The following is a 17,806-nucleotide window of genomic DNA, read 5'->3' on the forward strand; positions in this document are numbered from 1 at the left end:
GAAAAGTACTTTAGGAGGGTTTTTTCTGATTGTTTCGTTTCCTAAAAAGTCCTAATTTTATTTGGGAAGTGCTTGAAGTTTATGAGTACAGGCATAACTAATATTTCGTTTCGTTTATATGTTTAGCAATAATCTTCCGGATACAACTTTAAAAATCATTTTATACTGAGAATCAGTGGCGGATTTAGAAAAGTATTTTGGGAAGGGTTTCTTACTAATATTTAGTTTTTTTAAACATTCGTAATTTTTATTTGACAGGAGCTTAAAGTTTATGAGTAAAGGCATAAATAATAGATATTTCGTTTGTTGCAGACATTCCGTAACTTTGGGGAACGGGCTTCAGTCCGAAAGACCGCCCCCCTAACCTTTGCAAAACCGTCACTGCTGGTAATTAGTAATAATAACGATTTAAAAACAATAAAAAAGGAAGTCGCCCAACTCACAGTACACGCACTATTTCTACATTCACAGATGGAATGAAGAAAAGCTTTGTCAGAATGGTCGAATGCTGGTTGAATCCCGGACTTCCCGATAGAAGCGCAAAAGCTAATCACTCAGTCATGTTTGTTGTGCAGTTGTATTTAGCTTAACTTAAATATATTCCGTAGTCTTTTTTTTGGGGGTAATGATATGTTGAATCCATCTTGTTAAAAATTCAGAAAACTTGAGGATTGGGTAAACTGTGATGGTGGTTCTATAAAACTTAACTGTAGAATTTCAAGAATATACAGAACCAAAAGCTCTAGATGTGCAGCCTTTAAGTGTATCATATAAATCTAAGTATTTCTCTTATGTTTTATTTTAATTTTATTTTGGTTCAAAAAGAGGGTATGGAATATTTTGAAGTACTACTTGCTATTATTTGTGTATTCTTTAAAAAGAAGTGTTTACTTTTAGGGTTGGCTGATTTACAACAACTTTTTTTTTAATAACTGGTTTAAACCACAAAAATAAAAAGAATGAAAAATGCGAATCGTGTGAACTTCATGGTAACGTTTCCAGATATCAACGTCAGCAGTATCCAGATACCCAGTATCCAGATACCAGCAGTATCAGAAACCTGCAATAGTTTTATTTCCCTTTCACCTTTTAATCAAGGTGTCCCATGTTCAATTCTCGGTCGAACCACAATCCTTCTTTCATGCGTAACCCAAGTAGCGGTTCGGATGACAGTTTAAGCGAAAGTCTTCTCCTTGATAACCTCGGTATTTGGTAAGGATGTTAAGCCTAAATATACGAAACAAACCAAATTGTATATTTCTACATGCCTAAATGCGTGTTGTTTTATAAAGAAGCCAATATTGCTTAAATATATTGATAGAAATTGGCAAAATTTATCGATTGCCTACGTAGCTTCCAACATTAGCTTGAATTGGACTTTCAATTATATCTACATACCGGTACTAAATTTGTAATTTAATACCTCAGTTTTAGCGTACTGATTATGATACGTTGACCTTTAAATTTTACATGCAAAGCAATAACAGGATTTTCCCGTTATTGTCTTACATTTCAAGTAATGACGGGATTTTCCCAATGGCTAGGGCGGGAGATTCTCAACTTAAGAAATTTACTGACCGCACTTGTTTAAGCTTATGGGAGTTCTTCCGGCATAACCCCGCTGTTGCATAATAACATCAAGGCGAAACAAACTTAGGCTATTTCTGTGAATATGTAATATAAATACATAAAGCAAAAAATCTAAGTCAAAAAAGCCTGGTTTAACCCAAAAAAGCCTGGTTTAAACATCCCCAAAAAACGGGTTTTTGGCATTTTCAAAAACAACCACGGTTCTTGCCAACTCTGCTTACTTTTGAATATAGGAGGTTAAAAAATTCTTATTATATACATTGGTTAATCCTGTGGAATTCATAATGTAAATATGTTGAAGAAAAATCGTTTGAAATATTGTTTCGAAATTCATAGTTTATTTTCGATGTTTTATATTATTATCAGCATCAACCACTAATTAAATGATTTTTTGTGTTATAGAGAAGCGATACAAAGTCTGTTTTATCAATTTAAAGCAGTATTTTGAAAAAAGCCCAAAATTTCCGAAGCAAAAAAGCAAAGCAGAAAAAACCGAGTTTTTTTTTCAAAAAAGCCGGTTTTTTTCCGAGCCCTTGCATCTCTATTATCAATACATTTGAATTGTGGCAGCGTTTATAACACTTCTGTTTTCACCTGCTTGGTAGATTTTAGGTCTACGACCATAATCAGTAGTATGGCTACATAGAAATAGTAGCATTTTTCGTAGTGTGATAGGAATAGATAACGCTGTTTATAATATTTTAATTGTCAGCATTTATATGGTATGTTGGATTTAGCACTTCTGGCTTTAGTTGGTTGGTTAATTTGTATTGATGTTCATTCCCAGTAGCAGACACCTGATTCACTTTAGTGCATTCGATGGTCTTCTATCAGATATCGAACCATAGACGTCATGCTTCTAAAGTATCAAATACACATTCAAGTTACTAGACTAAGGATGAGACATTTCTGATTTATATTATTTCTTTGTTTCTGCTTTCTAGCGGCAGAGTTTAGTGAAAGTTTAGACGTGTTTTAAATTTTGGTGATTAATTGGTTAAGCATGTTACGAGGCGAGAGATCAACAAGTAGAGTCAGGTGAGATTCGAGTTGCCCTTGAGACAAGACGAGACGAGACAGCCTTAGCTCTTGTCTCTTAGGTAACCCTTGTTGAGATAGGGTGTAATTTGAAGAAAATGCTCATTTCTGCTAATAGTCTTTCTCATGAATACGAGAATTAGGGCATTAGGTAAGTTTTTTTTTTAATTAGCTTGCGACGATATAATTGCAATTTTTACAGTTGTGAGTTCCATATCGAGCCGCCACTGGTAGGGTTGCTAATGAAATATTGATTTATGACATATAAACAAAATTGTTAAAGCCGTTTTCGAAAAAAAATCTCATTAAAAAAAAACTTTCACTTTCCTTAAACTTCTCTTATTTTTGACAGTAGAACGAAACGAAAATTCGAACTCTCCCTCCTGGAAAATCTTATAAAAACCTTAAGGTTAGTTTATTTATTTATTTCTGGTCATTACCGGCATCCATGACTTTAAGCCCATCGCATATGAGGGATGACATCCCTCGGGAAGTACACTACTGGGAAAGGGAGAAGGAAGGAAGCATCCTGGAATCCGTATATTAGGTACCACCCAGGCATTTAACTGGTGTGTGAGGGGAAAACCAAGAAAAAATCTCACCAAGGATGTCTATACACCTTTACGACAGTGTTCACACTGAGAATCGAACCCGGGACAGCTCGCAAAAAGATTATGCATACTTTAGTGATATTATGGACTTATTCAAAAGTTGCAGAAGCGAAACTTCCCGATCTGCTACCTACGTTTTGAATATTTCTTTCTGTCTAATTGAATATCATATGTTTATATAGGATCTGCTATACCACACCCTATTTTTTGTTTTGTAGCGTTCCGTAGTGTTCTGCTCTCAACTTCACTTTTATATATACACCGTATGCCTCTGATATACCTAAAACCATGCACAAAGTGTTCTTATGCCGATGATTCAGTATTTCTAGCTCTTGGTAAGACTATCTATCAGATCAGCGCGACATTGCAATCAAATTTATGCAATGGTGCAAAATTTAGCAAATCACTATCAATAGCGACAAAACACAAGTATTTTTTAAACCAATGAATCTCTGTTCCAAAGTTCATTGCAGTCCGCGAAACCTCAAAGTCACGCTTCGGGATCATTCTCTTCAATCAACGTCTAATGCCACATATCCCAGGGATTGTTTTCGACTCCAAATTAAAAAGGAAGGCCCATCTAGAGAAAATATCACAGAGGGCTACTCTTCGGCTCAATCTTCTACGCCGATGCCATCTAACTGTAGCAACTTGAGGTTTAAACGTCCCATTGCTAATGAATACATACATAATGTGTCTTAGGCCAATCTTACATTTTGGGTACATCGATTGGTGCAACACTTCCACGAAATTTTGTGATCGTTTATCAGTACTTGAAAGTCACTCCGTTCGAATTGTACATCACATAAGGCTACCATATCCGAACTACCCGACCTATGAACAGATCGATTTTTCTCACCTGAATCAACATCTTGCCAACATCTGCTTGAAATACATACTCTCTCACTTACCAATCTTACATCCATTATTTCTCGATACTCTGTAAGTTGATACTGAAATTGACCCACTGATACAATTACTTACATACACTGTTAAATGTCATCCTCACGCTGGATCTCAAAACGGAGCATCCTACCGCCGCTGAGAGCGGTATCTTTCATATCATATTCCTGATCATCTTCCTCATTTGTTTCCATTTTACCACCATGTCTAACTTCAGCACTAACACTGGGCTTTCCCCGTCTCGCCACCAGTATCGAGTCGCCCCGAGACAGAACTCGATTGTGTACTTAACTATGTCCTGACTCTGGTGTGCACGCACGCACTTCATCTTTCATCCTCATCAGAGAGCACAAGCTCAACGCTTATGTAATTTTTTTGGTTCTCTTCTACACTAATTTCACATATTTCTTCTTAATCACATACACCGCGAACCAATATATTAAACCAAAAATGTAGTAAAACTTGTGTAAAAGAGAGGGTTTAACTCTCTAATAACTAATGTTAGGAATATTATTCCCAAACATTACTGAATCAATATCAGAATTAAAATCATGAATAAAGAATTCCTCTGAATCCTTAACCCTTTACCGCATACACCCCCCCCCATATATATATATATATATATATATATATATATATATATATATATATATATATATATATATATATATATATATATATATATATATATATATATATATATATACGTCTGATGAAGATCTTGGCTAGAAGATCGAAACGTCACGTTTAAATGTGTTTTTATATTAAATAAGTGCAGTCTTATTCAGCAGTGTGTTTATTTTTTGTGTATCTACCTGAGGCACAGGGTTTTACGATGGCTGTGGTACTTTTCCTAAGTCACTGTTCTTTGCAAATTAAAGGTTTCGCTGACAGCTGAGGAATAATACAGTTATTAATATAGGTATGTCAATTGTTTGCATTCTGGGATGTTACTCATCATCATCATCATAGGTATTCTGCCCTTACTGGCAGGTCACTTGACCCAGCTGAGAAGCTTCTATGCTCCACGGTCCTCCGCTAACCTCTTCGTCTTCACGTATGATCTTTCTGTTTTTATATCACCCATTAATTGTAGTCTCCTTCGGCCCCTTCCTCTCTTTCCCGCCACCATACTCTCTAAGACGTCTCTCATGATACAATTTCTTCTTAGGGGTGTTACATCACAAAACTTTTCCTACGTTCATTCACCTAGTTCAATAACACCGCTTAATACCGTCTCTGTGCTAAATCGGTAAATTTCGGGCCTGTGTTAACTGTAACACCGAATTCTTGGTGTTGAAATGACATGCTAAAGTGGTAGCTAAAGTAGTCATGCTGGGACCTCTGGCTTGTGTGAAAACTGAGTTGTTCTAACCTAATCATTGTTTGCTGTCAGGATCACCACGTTGTCTTCCCTCCTATCATCGCTCGAAGGCAAAGCAAATAATAATAATAACAATAATAATAATAATAATAATAATAATAATAATAATAATAATAATAATAATAATAATAATAATAATAATAATAATAATAATAATAATAATAATAAAACAGTGGAGACGAAGCAGTTACTCAGCTTTCCCTGCTGGTTTATAGGTTAGCACGTGTGTCTTTTTGTGCCCTTGATTCCGGGTTCGATTCCCAGTGAAAGAGTTCAGAAAATTGTTCATAATTATTCACTTCCATTAATTATCAATTTCCTTTAGCCTAAAGGGCATTACCGTGGGATGCTAAACAATTTATTTTTCTTCAAAGCAGATGCACACTCTTAAATTTCACAAACGCAAGTGCACTAAAAGCGAGCAAGTGAGGCTCAAGGGAATCCGAATGCTAAATTTTTATTTTAATGTTGGATCAAACTTAGTTTTACTTTTACGATAAGTTAATAAACACGAAACTCTCAACAGAAAATATTATAGACTATGCATATTATAGACAAACATGTAACCAAGTGACCACTCAGAACCAAATCGAATATGGCACAGAATTGCCATATGCGTTTACAAAGAATTCGACAGGAAAGTTGTAACTGTTAGAAAATTGACGAAAAGATTTTTGAAATTGTACTGTAGTATAGAAACGTTTTCCCTAATCACATGGCGAAAATTGTACCCTACGGCGTGACATGATTTGAAAGTACATGATAAACTGGAAAACATGTGGCGTCTAATTTCATTCTATTTGTGAGCAAACAAACTCTTTAAATGTAGAAAGAAAACAAAAGGACATATCTACAATGGAATCTAAACTGATAACCCTGTCACGACACCACTTGAAAAAGAAATACACTTGTTCTCCAAATTGGAAAATCATCATCGAAATGCTTGTTTGTTGATTTGGGATGTCTAACATTTAAATATTATAATTAAAGAAGAAAAAAAGTATAATCTGCTGACCAAATCATGAAGGTCGTTCTAGGTCATACGTGCATGACTTGGCTTGGAAAAGGACTTGTCAGGAACAAGAAGAAAAAAGTCAGCACTTACCAGGACATCAGGTTCGTGAACAACGAACCAGAAGGTCTCTTGCAACTCCTGCTGCTGAGGGTCACGAGGGCATCATAAGGTTAACTGTTCTCCACAAATGCATTATGAATATTTCTGCAGAAGCAAAAAGCTTTGGGATTCTATAAAGAGAACGATTCTTGTGTGTGCCCTGGTGATCTATGAAGGAAAAAGAAAACATAAAACGGTTTGCAAAAAGATTTATCTTCGGACGTGCTTTATCTTTTTTGTGTTTGTTGTTCAAGAAGGAATGACACAGTGGTATGATATATGGGTCTATGTTTACCTGGGCTTCCTCCTTTTGGTCCACAATCTTGAAAGAAATCGAGTGAATTATGGGTGTCCAGTACTACCGCAAAGAACTTCGTCACTGAGTCTTTACGTATCATAAGGTTTCTACTTCCCATGGTATACAATCGCATTTTGAGATAAACAAACAAATACCAACTTCGTATGTTGTTGCAAATAGAGCTATCCTAATTTCACTAGTAACGTTTTTTTTTTTTTTCAGTCGTTTTGTTTTTACGGTAATACTAGACACCACAAAATTCGCTCTACTGTGTTTTCAAAATACCGGCTGACTACTTCTATCGTTTTAGAGTTCATTTCCGTAGAAACAAAAGTTTGTGATTGAACTCTATCCTGTACTAATTTAATGTTTCTGAATTGGCGAGGACAGATTTCATATTGTTTCTGCGGCAATGAACGTTGGACTTTCTTAACTCATGAAGTTAGGCTCATTCATCTCTCAAATTCTTTTCTCTTTCTTTATAGATCTTCAAACTATTCTCTGTGTGAGTAAGGGAACTCCGTATTCGTGTGCCTGTCGACAGGTATCAGAACAAAAACGAATAACGGCCGGTAACACAATGTCAGCTTAAGCTAAGCTTACGGTAAATTTTACGTTGCACAATGTTGGCTTTATGCAAAGCGGAGCTAAAAACCGCTTAAATCTAGGCGGCAGATGAACTACCGCTCAATTTCTTACGTGGGGTTTTCTTGCGCATTCGATGCTTCGTTGTTTAGAAAATTCTGCTTGAATGCTGGGTAGGATTAGAGATGCCGCCTTACTTATACCGTTGATAGTTTTGAAAGAAAACAAAAGATACGATTAGACACCAGGAGTTAAGCGAACATTGTGCAACAGGTCGATAGTAGTTCTACTTCAGACTGCGAAAAGTTTGCATTTCTTTTCCTACTTTCAGTATCCATACTCATCCAAGATCTGTTGCTAACAATTCACTTCCACTGCAACCAACAGAGACTATCCCCTGAACCAATCATAGGACAAAACGCTGAAAAAAAAAACTCGAAATGTCTAAAGTTTCGTTGAAATATTGCCAGATCCATAGAGACTCTTGCTTAACAAAGCCACACTTAAAAACTGGTTGTGCAACAGACTACGGCTTAATTCTGCCGCTCCCAAAAAGTTCAGCTTCGCTCAATCGGTCGTAGTTAAGCGGAGTTAAGTGAACATTGTGCAACCGGCCGTAAGATATACAGAGAAGCAATTTATTGAATCGGTTGAAGAGTTCCAGAAAAATGTTTAATCCTCTATTCAAACCAAAAGTGGTAGAAATCAACCATTTCAGGTATCAAAACAAACAAACAAACAAAAAGGATAGTAGATAGCGAGAAGCTGTTCTCGCTATCTATTATCGTTTTGGAAACTGATTCAGGATTCCGAGAACTATTTCCATCCCTACCTTATCCTTCTACTAAAATCGGAATTGGGGGCAGGAGAGCTCTATGGTAGAGCGCTTACCTCTTCTGCGTGGGGTCTCTGGTTCAATTTTCAGTCAAATATGTTTGTGCTGGACAACATCGTATCCGTGAGTTTTTTCGGGGGTACGCCCGTTTCCTCACACTTTCTCATTCTACCAATTTTACCATTATCATTCACTTGCCTTAAAAATCCGTCTTCCTTAGCCTAAGACGGATAAACGTGGGACGTTAAACTGAAACATTTAATTTAATTTCATTTTAAAATCGGAATTCGTAGAAGATTGCTAGCAGGCCTACTTCTGGTTTCAGCAGTGATCCTTATAGAGCAGAAACGACAAGGGATGGCGGGAAATGTCTTTCTGATATGAATTCAGCGACCCAAGAGTAAGTTTTGTTTCGAGCTTTATCCCTTTATTCAAACCGGAAGTGATAAAAATCTACAACTTTCCGTGTCAATGCTGATCGTCATAGTGGAAAAGCTGTAAGAAATAGTGAGAAACTGGTCTTTTTAAAAACAAATATGGAGGCAGTGCCGCATGGATAGGTACCGTTTCCGAGTTTAATTTCCTATTGCGACCAGAAGCCACCACTTCCGGTTTTATAATTTTGATCTCCATAGCCAAAATTGATAATGCAAATAATTGCTTATTGACACGTATTCAGTGTCCGAACAATATATTTTATCTCAACTCTTATTCACCTACTGAAACCGGAAGCAGTAAAATCTAGTACAACTTCCGGTTTCAATTTTGTTAATTATATAGTAGAGGCAATTGTAAGAAATAGCGAGAAACTGTTTTTAGTGTGCTTTCACCGATCGAAGAAAAAGTTCCATCTTTGTCCCTTATATTTATATTACAACCGGAAGTTATAGATTTGTTTCCCGTTTTAGTTTCGAATTCGCATTGTTTGGAATGTTTCAGAATATAATACGAAGTGACTTAGAAGTAGCGTAGTTTCAGAATGTGAGACAAAGTGAAGTGACATAGAAGTAGCGTAGTTTCAAAATGTGAAACAAAGTGAAGTGACATAGAAGTAGCGTAGTTTCAGAATGTGAAACAAAGTGAAGTGACATAAAAGTAGCGTAGTTTCAGAATGTGAAACAAAGTGAAGTGACATAAAAGTAGCGTAGTTTCAGAATGTGAAACAAAGTGAAGTGACATAAAAGTAGCGTAGTTTCAGAATGTGAGACAAAGTGAAGTGACATAGAAGTAGCGCAGTTTCAGAATGTGAAACAAAGTGAAGTAACATAGAAGTAGCGCAGTTTCAGAATGTGAAACAAAGTGAAGTAACATAGAAGTAGCGTAGTTTCAGAATGTGAGACAAAGTGAAGTGACATAGAAGTAGCGTAGTTTCAGAATGTGAGACAAAGTGAAGTGACATAGAAGTAGCGTAGTTTCAGAATGTGAGACAAAGTGAAGTGACATAGAAGTAGCGCAGTTTCAGAATGTGAGACAAACTGAAGTGACATAGAAGTAGCGCAGTTTCCGAATGTGAAACAAAGTGAAGTAACATAGAAGTAGCGTAGTTTCAGAATGTGAAACAAAGTGAAGTGACATAGAAGTAGCGTAGTTTCAGAATGTGAGACAAAGTGAAGTGACATAGAAGTAGCGCAGTTTCAAAATGTGAAACAAAGTGAAGTGACATAAAAGTAGCGTAGTTTCAAAATGTGAAACAAAGTGAAGTGACATAAAAGTAGCGTAGTTTCAGAATGTGAGACAAAGTGAAGTGACATAGAAGTAGCGCAGTTTCAGAATGTGAAACAAAGTGAAGTAACAAAGAAGTAGCGTAGTTTCAGAATGTGAGACAAAGTGAAGTGACATAAAAGTAGCGTAGTTTCAGAATGTGAGACAAAGTGAAGTGACATAGAAGTAGCGTAGTTTCAGAATGTTAAACAAAGTGAAGTGACATAGAAGTAGCGTAGTTTCAGAATGTGAAACAAAGTGAAGTGACATAAAAGTAGCGTAGTTTCAGAATGTGAGACAAAGTTAAGTGACATAGAAGTAGCGTAGTTTCAGAATGTGAGACAAAGTGAAGTAACATAGAAGTAGCGTAGTTTCAGAATGTGAAACAAAGTGAAGTAACATAGAAGCAGCGTAGTTTCAGAATATGAGACAAAGTGAAGTAACATAGGAGTAGCGTAGTTTCAGAATGTGAAACAAAGTGAAGTAACATAGAAGTAGCGTAGTTTCAGAATGTGAAACGAAGTAAAGCGACGTAGAAGTTGCGTAGTTGCAGAATGTGAAACTACATTCACTTGTTTCATTTTCATTTTTCTTGATTACTCGACCATCATATGTAACTATAAAGGAAACATACTTACCGCATTTATTTTCTAGTTTAGAATCATGTGTCTATCAACTTTAAAAAGTTCCACAACAGTAAACAGATTCTAATAAAATAGTTACGAGAAAATTAAGACGTAAAACAACTTCCTTTTACTACGATTATATTATATTGAATGTGCTCATTGTTTAGCATGTTTGACCATAGTGTCGATTAGAAGAATGAAAAGTGCTTTGTCTTTTTTGTAAACCAATTAGCACGAAGGCCATAAAATGTAGGAACAAAAACTGATCACTTCACAATCTCTTCTGTGAGCCAGTGTTTTCAATATAAATATATATGTTCTTCTGCCTGAAATCTAATGGGAAGAACAGGCTTAAGTGAGTGGACTGACAATATTTAGTTATATCACCTTGGTCTGTACTTGATTTATACACATAGTAATATAATATAGACACGTGAGCATTTAACTCGAATATCATACTGCTCATGGAAGTTTATTATCAACAAATAATAGTGAAGTATTGACAAATATATTGTTGGAACATTATTGAAAACCCTTAAGTACTCTGATTTGGTCTCATAGACCACAGTGATTATAAGTTCCTATCTAATTTAAAGCTTCTCAATAAATGATGCTGCTCTTTTTTTTTTTTTTTGTCTACATTCATAGTTTGGCGTGTGTGACTTCTTGCAATATGAGTTATCTAGGGTCAGAGATATCTCACTAAAGTATAAACATTAGTATTTTTTATTGAACGTCGTGAATGATGAACTCATTTTTTATATATACACAGTGAGACCTCGATAACTCGAAGCTGAAGGAAATAGACAAAAATCGAGTTATCGTGTTTTTCGAGTAATCAAGGTGGCCACAACAAAAATTCGAGATGCCGAGCTTCGGCGTCCTTCATTAAAAGTGACTATATAATTTATACAACTCGGAAGTAGTAAGGGCCTGACTTGGTCTCACTTTGGACTTTGACCCCGACCTTTATGACGTCATAGGTCAAAGGTCAATGACCTTGGCCCGGGTTCAATGACCTAGGGGTACCTAGGACCACACCCTCTAAATTTCGGCAGGGGTACCTTGGCCCACTCCCTAAATTTTGGCAGGGGTACATAGGACCACCCCCCTTAAATTTTGGAAATTGCTAAATCTAAAAATTTGGTATGGTAGGGTAGGACCATAGTATGTACCTCTATCGGTATTGGGGGTCTATGTCGTTCACTTTTATGGGTAAAAAATTGCCAAAAATTCAAATTTCGGGGGTTTTTGACCTAATTTATCCCCTTTGATGAGGTGTTATTACCTTATATAGTTATATGGGCGTATACAGGGGTCCATTCCCTTTCATAACATATGGGTATATTATCGTTCCCTTTCATGGGTAAAAAATTGCCAAAAATTCAAATTTCGGGGGTTTTTGACCTAATTTATCCCCTTGGATGAGGTGTTATTACCTTATATAGTTATATAGGCGTATACAGGGGTCCATTACCTTTCATAAGACATGGGTATATTAATGCACCCCTTGAAAAATTTGGGAGGGGTACCTTGACCCACCCCTTAAATTTTAGAAATTGCTCATTTTATATATTTGGTATTATAGTACTGGACCCTAACATGTATTATGATAAATTTGGGTGGTCCACCTCGTTCCCTTTTAGGGTACAAAATTGCCAAAATATAAACGTAAGCAATACGTTGTACCACGTGTTTGGTTTTGACCTAAGTTATCCCCTTGGATGAGGTCCTATTACCTTATATGGTTATATGGTTATGTATAGGGGTTTATTCCCTATCATAAGACATAGGTACATTTGTGCACTCCTTTTAAAATTTGTGAGGGGTACCTTGGCCCATCCCTTAAATTTTAGAAATTGCTCATTTTATATATTTGGTATTATAGTACTGGACCCTAACATGTATTATGATAAATTTGGGTGGTTCACCTCGTTCCTTTTAGGGCTACGAAATTGCCAAATTTTAGTACAACCACGTGTTTGTTTTGGCTCAATTTATCCCATTGGATGAGGTCCTATTACCTTATATGATTATATGGTTATGTATATTGGTCCATTCCCTATTATAAGACATGGGTATATTGATGCACCCTTTAAAAATTTGGGAGGGGTACCTTGGCCCACCTCTTTATTTTGGAAATTGCCCAATTTAAACATTTGGTATAATAGTATAAGACCCTAATATATATATATATATATATATATATATATATATATATATATATATATATATATATATATATATATATATATTACTATAAATTTGGGTGGTCCACCTTGTTCCCTTTCATGAGTAAAAAAAATGCCAAAATATAAAGATAAGCAATATGTTGTATCACGTGTTTGGTTTTTGGCCCAATTTATCCCGTTTGATGCGGTCTTATTACCGTATATGTTTATATGGTCATGTATATAGGTTCATTTCATATCATAAGACATGAGTACATTGATGCACCCTTTAAAAATTTTGGGAGGGGTATCTTGACTCGTCCACTCAGTTTTAGAAATTGTTTAATATAAGCATTTGGTATCTTCGTACAGATCTTCAATATGTACCACTATAAATTTGGATGGTCCACATCGTTCCCTTTCATGGATAAAGAACTACCAAAAATCAAATTTCGGAGGTTTTTGACTCCTATTAATACGTTATATGGTTTATTATCTTTATATGTTTATGTTCTCTTTTAAATTTGGGAATTATAAAATAACATAATTTGGTAAACGTTTTCTAGGACCCATTGGTGTTCCTCTTATGGTTAAATATTCAAAATTTAAAGGTTATTAACCGGCTTTATTATTAAATGAGTACAGGATTTATTACTTTTTCATAAGACACAGGTGTATTTGTGTACCAATCTTAAATTTTGGGAGGGGTACATTTCTTATTGTCATATCAATAATTGGTAATTGTTTTTTGGGTAAATCATTGTGAAATATTAGTATGATCACGTGATCAGTTATTGACCTATGATGGGATTAGGAGTCCAGGACATTGGTACATTTAAACTTTGTAGGATAATTTGAGAATGCGTCATTGGTATTGATTATTACAGCCAAATATAAACGTAAGCAATACGATGTACCACGTGATTGACCTTGACGAGGTAGTGTACAGGGATACATAGCTAACCTTATTGAATCTTATGACTCATAGTCTTAAGGGAATACATGCTACAACACTGGCAAAGTTATTGTTGATGCAATTTGATTGGTTGATCACTATCTTTCGTGCAATCTGATTGGCTGATCACTATCTTTCGTGCAATCTGATTGGTTGCTGATTTTCAAATCTTTGCTGCATTCAGTTTTATTTTAACATTTAAAAAGTTTGAAACTTTGGTTTGACATTTTTTCGTTTGATATTTTTCGTTTAAAAATTTTTGTTTCGAAATTTTTGTTTCAAAATTTTGTTTGAATTTTTTTGTTCGAAATTTTTGTTTTGAAATTTTTTGTTTTTCCAAATTTTTTTTTGTTTCGAAAGTTTTGTTTGAAATTTTTGTTTCAAAGTTTGGTTTGAGATTTTTAAAAGTTTGTGCACTCATTAGTAAAGAACCGGAACTGTTAGAACTAAAACCTCTGGCAACATTGTGGTGCAATAGTACACGTCAGAACACGATAATGCAACGTCATCAGTTTGCATCATCGTTCGAGTTAGTATTCATGATAACGTCATCATGGCTACTTGTCTGCAGTTTCTAAACACACGTGATGTGATGAAATCATTTACCAAGATTACTGATTTACAACAGAATGTACCTCATAGAATCTTAGCTAGCCAAATGATCCCTACAAAGTTTTGATTAAGAATCGTAGTGAAGCTTGAAAATGAAAAGAATATAATTTTACCAGCAAGATATTTACCCATGGAAGCTTCAAAACAAGAAGAACTGCTGCGTTTCTTAAATACTGGATCTGTATCTTTATGTTACAAAGGATTCTTGGGTCGAAGTCATCAATTTGAATTTAGTACACAGCCAGATTCGTCAGCCATTGTGATTCAAACGTCAGCACATCAGACATAGTTGTATGAATGTGGTTGGTCAGCATGACGTCAGCAACTGTGATGAAATCATGATTTCAAATGTCAGCACATTCCTTTCCAATGACGTCAGCAATAACTATAAATCAACCAATACACTGTCATCCCACGAAATCATTTGGGCAAGTGCTTTTCAGGAGGAAAGATGTGTACTTCTAACGATAAAGAGTTCATCTTCGCAAGCTATTACCCAATAAATATATTTCAAACAAAACATGTGATGATTGGTATCAGTGCTAGAACATTTGAACCTGTGATTCGATTAGGCAAAGCAGAACAATTTGGTGTACAACTGACCTGTGAAGAATGGCAAATATTATGTTCACGAATCGACCAAATGAACGATTATTTTCATGATGAGCTAAATGTGACCATAGTCAAATCATTAGGCTCAAATCATGAAGTGGTGCTGCGTACAGTCCTCGAAGAGAAGATGGTGCTGTTACGTAAAAAGAGTACATTCCATGTCCCTCGCAACATGGTGTATCTAACGCAAACGGAATGGAACAAATTTATAAACGTATTTCAGTGTGCGAAACATGCAGTGGAAGTGTGCAACGAAACTAGTATATTCCTGAAAAAGTACTATTTTGAAAAATGTGTTATGCATATTGTACAACATGTATCTAGATATTGTGATGGTTGTCAACATCGTTCGTGGGTGCATACCTGTATTGATAAACAGTTTATTTGTGATCAAATGGACATTGAGTTTCCACCAATTGATATCGCAATAGACCTTAAAAGACTTCAATTGGAATTAAAATTATATGCTAAAGACAAACTAGTGCAAGAAGTTCAAAATACATTGTATCGACAACATCCAGATCATATATCTGGTATGGATGTATGTGGAGTGTAATAAAATGATCCATTTGAATGAATTGTGTTTTTTCATTTCAAGTACAACCCTATGTTCTGACGTGTACTATTGCACCACAATGTTGCCAGAGGTTTTAGTTCTAACAGTTCCGGTTCTTTACTAATGAGTGCACAAACTTTTAAAAATCTCAAACCAAACTTTGAAACAAAAATTTCAAACAAAACTTTCGAAACAAAAAAAATTTTGGAAAAACAAAAAATTTCAAAACAAAAATTTCGAACAAAAAAATTTTAAACAAAATTTTGCAACAAAAAAATTTCAAACAAAAAAATTTTCAAACAAAAATTTTCAAACAAAAAATTTGGAAACGAAAAATTTTTTCAAACAAAAATCTTGAAACAGAAAAAAATTTTGGAAACGAAAAATTTCAAACGAAAAAATTTTAAACAAAAAAAATTGAAACAAAAATTTACAAACAAAAAATTTTAAACAAAATATTTTCAAACAAAATTCTGAAACAAAAAAATTCAAACAAAATTTTGAAACAAAAATTTCGAAACAAAAATTTTTAAACGAAAAATATCAAACGAAAAAATGTCAAACCAAAGTTTCAAACTTTTTAAATGTTAAAATAAAACTGAATGCAGCAAAGATTTGAAAATCAGCAACCAATCAGATTGCACGAAAGATAGTGATCAGCCAATCAGATTGCACGAAAGATAGTGATCAACCAATCAAATTGCATCAACAATAACTTTGCCAGTGTTGTAGCATGTATTCCCTTAAGACTATGAGTCAAAAGATTCAATAAGGTTAGCTATGTATCCCTGTACACTACCTCGTCAAGGTCAATCACGTGGTACATCGTATTGCTTACGTTTATATTTGGCTGTAATAATCAATACCAATGACGCATTCTCAAATTATCCTACAAAGTTTAAATGTACCAATGTCCTGGACTCCTAATCCCATCATAGGTCAATAATCCCATTGGATAAGGTCCTATTACCTTATATGATTATATGGTTATGTATATTGGTCCATTCCCTATTATAAGACATGGGTATATTGATGCACCCTTTAAAAATTTGGGAGGGGTACCTTGGCCCACCTCTTTATTTTGGAAATTGCCCAATTTAAACATTTGGTATAATAGTATAAGACCCTAATATATATATATATATATATATTACTATAAATTTGGGTGGTCCACCTTGTTCCCTTTCATGAGTAAAAAAAATGCCAAAATATAAAGATAAGCAATATGTTGTATCACGTGTTTGGTTTTTGGCCCAATTTATCCCGTTTGATGCGGTCTTATTACCGTATATGTTTATATGGTCATGTATATAGGTTCATTTCATATCATAAGACATGAGTACATTGATGCACCCTTTAAAAATTTGGGAGGGGTATCTTGACTCATCCACTCAGTTTTAGAAATTGTTTAATATAAGCATTTGGTATCTTCGTACAGATCTTCAATATGTACCACTATAAATTTGGATGGTCCACATCGTTCCCTTTCATGGATAAAGAACTACCAAAAATCAAATTTCGGAGGTTTTTGACTCCTATTAATACGTTATATGGTTTATTATCTCTATATGTTTATGTTCTCTTTTAAATTTGGGAATTATAAAATAACATAATTTGGTAAACGTTTTCTAGGACCCATTGGTGTTCCTCTTATGGTTAAATATTCAAAATTTAAAGGTTATTAACCGGCTTTATTATTAAATGAGTACAGGATTTATTACTTTTTCATAAGACACAGGTGTATTTGTGTACCAATCTTAAATTTTGGGAGGGGTACATTTCTTATTGTCATATCAATAATTGGTAATTGTTTTTTGGGTAAATCATTGTGAAATATTAGTATGATCACGTGATCAGTTATTGACCTATGATGGGATTAGGAGTCCAGGACATTGGTACATTTAAACTTTGTAGGATAATTTGAGAATGCGTCATTGGTATTGATTATTACAGCCAAATATAAACGTAAGCAATACGATGTACCACGTGATTGACCTTGACGAGGTAGTGTACAGGGATACATAGCTAACCTTATTGAATCTTATGACTCATAGTCTTAAGGGAATACATGCTACAACACTGGCAAAGTTATTGTTGATGCAATTTGATTGGTTGATCACTATCTTTCGTGCAATCTGATTGGCTGATCACTATCTTTCGTGCAATCTGATTGGTTGCTGATTTTCAAATCTTTGCTGCATTCAGTTTTATTTTA

This window comes from Thermobia domestica, chromosome 16, assembly GCF_964235325.1.
Source record: "Thermobia domestica chromosome 16, izTheDome1.hap1.1, whole genome shotgun sequence".
NCBI classification, from domain to species: Eukaryota; Metazoa; Arthropoda; class Insecta; order Zygentoma; family Lepismatidae; genus Thermobia; species Thermobia domestica.